Source organism: Haemaphysalis longicornis, unplaced genomic scaffold, assembly GCF_048455015.1.
Source record: "Haemaphysalis longicornis isolate Haplotype H1 unplaced genomic scaffold, Haemaphysalis longicornis Haplotype H1 scaffold_1, whole genome shotgun sequence".
NCBI lineage: Eukaryota > Metazoa > Arthropoda > Arachnida > Ixodida > Ixodidae > Haemaphysalis > Haemaphysalis longicornis.
In genome coordinates, this window is record NW_027526203.1 from 243901883 (window position 1) to 243904889 (window position 3007).

At 44.0% G+C, this 3007-nt stretch overlaps 1 long non-coding RNA gene across 1 annotated transcript; it reads left to right on the plus strand.

Moving 5' to 3' along the window:
- Positions 1–585: 585 nt before the first annotated feature.
- LOC144169009 (uncharacterized) lies at positions 586–2787 on the plus strand. The gene is made up of 3 exons (XR_013322338.1): positions 586–781; positions 1951–2052; positions 2682–2787. It is a non-coding gene; the product is annotated as an uncharacterized LOC144169009 (long non-coding RNA).
- Positions 2788–3007: the final 220 nt, after the last annotated feature.

The following is a 3007-nucleotide window of genomic DNA, read 5'->3' on the forward strand; positions in this document are numbered from 1 at the left end:
TGCCGCCAAGAGGGTGAAAAATTTCTCAGACCACTTGTGTATCATTAGCGATATAACCAACAATCAGTTCCTTTTGAGCAAGCTGTTCTCTACAGGTAAACGACCCATCCACCTCATACCGATTACCCCCAAACCAGCGCATTAAAGCTTAGAGCTACTGGCAACAAAGAGCTCCCTGATTAGAAAGCAGAAACTAAAAAATGTAACTCAACCATTTTATAAGCAATACAATTTAAAACTACAATATAAAAATGTAACTAAACCGAACCTAAACACATAAATAGTTATTTTTGTATAAACTACATAATGTCGGCAACATTGCTCTAAATACTTCTTTAAAGTTTTGGCAACCTGCAATTATGTATATAAAAATATGTCTGTTTACTTTATAACGTGCATATTAGGCTGACAAAAAAATTAAAAGTTTAGCTAAACTAAAACAAAGTCAAACAATGCATTTTTTTTTCTCATGGCAACAGAAGTTCGGCCACAATGTCGTGTTTTTGCATCGCTGAAATCTGGCAACAGAGTTATACTCAAGTTTCAAATCGTGTTTCAAATATGCAGATAGTGCAGTTATAGTTATTGCAGACATTATGAAGTTCACATTTACTTTTTGCATTCACATTTATTATTGAAGCCGTCAGGAATCTTGAGTCGGCCAGCTGTTTCAGCCATTGTGTGCTTCATTTGAAGAGAGCTCGAAGGTGCATCGGGTTGTGGCGGTCTTCGCGCTTTGTACGAGCGAGAATGCGTTGACAAGACGGGACAGCGACAAAAGGTGAGTGCGCGACCACCAACGCAAGCCTAGCCCTAGATTTTCCCTAGCCTGGTGCGTTTACAGCGTTTTGCCTGCTCGCACCGCCCGCGCGCGGATGCGCCTTGTTTAGCGCGGGCTCCATGCAAGAGGTGCTATCAAATGTATTTCGCCGGAGAAGTCTTTACCCGAAACCTCCCCGCAAATACTTAAGGCACTGGCCCGTCACTCCCCCGGTCAGTACGTTGTCGTCACGTTCCATTAGGATGTTCGGAACGGCCAAAAGCTAGTTCAGTTCAGTAGTAATATATTTCTCGAAGGGATCCTGGCGTGAGATGCGTTAGCGGACGCATGTGCTGCATCCAGTTTCGCTTGCGGGTTGTAGTTGCGTAAGCTAGCAAAGAAAACGATATCACCGCTTTCTGATGCGCAGTATTCATGCACCCGTTTTTTTTTTTCCCGGCAATTTCATGCTTCACGCGCGTGTGTGCGTGAAATGTTTCTATGTTGGCGCTTCGCTTAAGAGCAATTGCGTTATCGCACACTAGTTCTTTTTAGTATGAATAACTAGGCGAATTAGCACATTGCCAGACCACAAAGCGATGGATCAAGCAGGTAACCACAACGCAGTTATTTTCCTTATTTCAACAGTGTCGTGTTTGTATACGCGATAGTAGTAGTCAGAAGTGAATTTACTCAAGTTTATTGCCATTCCGTGCAAAACTTGCTGAGGGGATGCTTTGATAGCTGAAATTGATACGCGGGGGCAAACTGTGGCAGGCCACTGCTAGAATTTTGGCGCAACAACATCAGTGGCAATCCGTGACTTTATTTTCAGGGCCCGTAATGTTGTAAAATCTAATTGCTGCCAAAGTTGAACATATCAGTTATTTGCCAGCACAATGCTCCCGTTGACTACTAACAAGGGGACCAGCTGTACATTCAGCCTGTGTAGTTTGCTGTGGCATATATTCCTGTGATTCAGTGAGAGCAAACATTTGATATTAGGCATGATGCTTCATTCCAACCTGCAGTGAACTATAGCCCTTGATTAGGGCACGTTGCATGATGCTGATTCCTGATGTTTGTCCACTGGTGCATGTTGGAGGTGCCCTGGGGGTATCTTATCCCTTGCCCCTCCATTACGGCACACCTCATAGTGCAAGTGTGGCTTTGGTACGTACACTTTGCAGGCATGGGTTGGTGTAAGGAGGTGGCGGTGCCTGTGCTCCAGGGCGCCATGCAGTCCCACCGTGGGTCCCGGAGGATGTGAAGAGCAGCATGTTGTTGCCATGGTGGGCAAATGGCTGATGCTCTATGTAAACCACTATATTGACCTGTGGAGACATGCATCTCAGGAGTAACAATGAAAGTGCATTTAGAACGTTCATGCTATTGTAGCGGGCGTCTGAGGCCAACAGCGTATGTACTCTGGTTCGTACTCTTGTGACTGGCAGAAAAGACAGGATAGTGGATGAGTGGCCATCTAGCTGACAATTGTATGTGGGAAGCTCGTTTTGGTAACCTTTGGCAGAAAGAGTATTAGGCATTTTGGAATGATGAACATGTGTATTTTCACCTGTCTAAAATAGTGTGGTCTCGTTTACCATAACAAAGCAATGGAAATGAATAGCTGTTGCCTGTGCCCGATTATTCTATTGTGTCTCTGCTATGCCATGATAGCTACGTTTGAACCGAATGCTTTATATGCATGTCTTCATTCTAGACAGAACCACTTTTTTTTAGCAAGCTTGTAGCAAGTAACCATCCCACGTTTGCAAAAAATGAGGTGTAGTCGACATTAAAAGTTTTTACGTTTATGAAGTAATGCTGTATTCTTGTAAGCTACAGGTTAGGCTAATCTAGACATGCTGCCTTTCAGGAGCATTGATTTGCCTGTTCCTTGTTGCACTTCCTGCCACAGGGTTTGCATGTGGAGAGAGCCACGGGCTCTGCTTTTTTTCGGAGGAGCGCCTGGTGCTATGTACTACTGAGCTGACACCTCCTTTGAGAAAACTGGACCTCCAAGGCAAGTGTGAACGAAGCTGGGAAATGTCAGTGCAGTTGTATCATTGACTCTGCGATATATATTGCAGGGGAGATTCGCATAACAACGTGCACACCCATATCTAGAGGCTAATTCTGAGTCCGTTGGTACAAAAACATGCAGCTACATGTAGGCATGTAGCTAAATGTGAGTGTGATCATCAGTATGTTGAGGTAGAAAAAAAAACACTCAAATATGCAAAA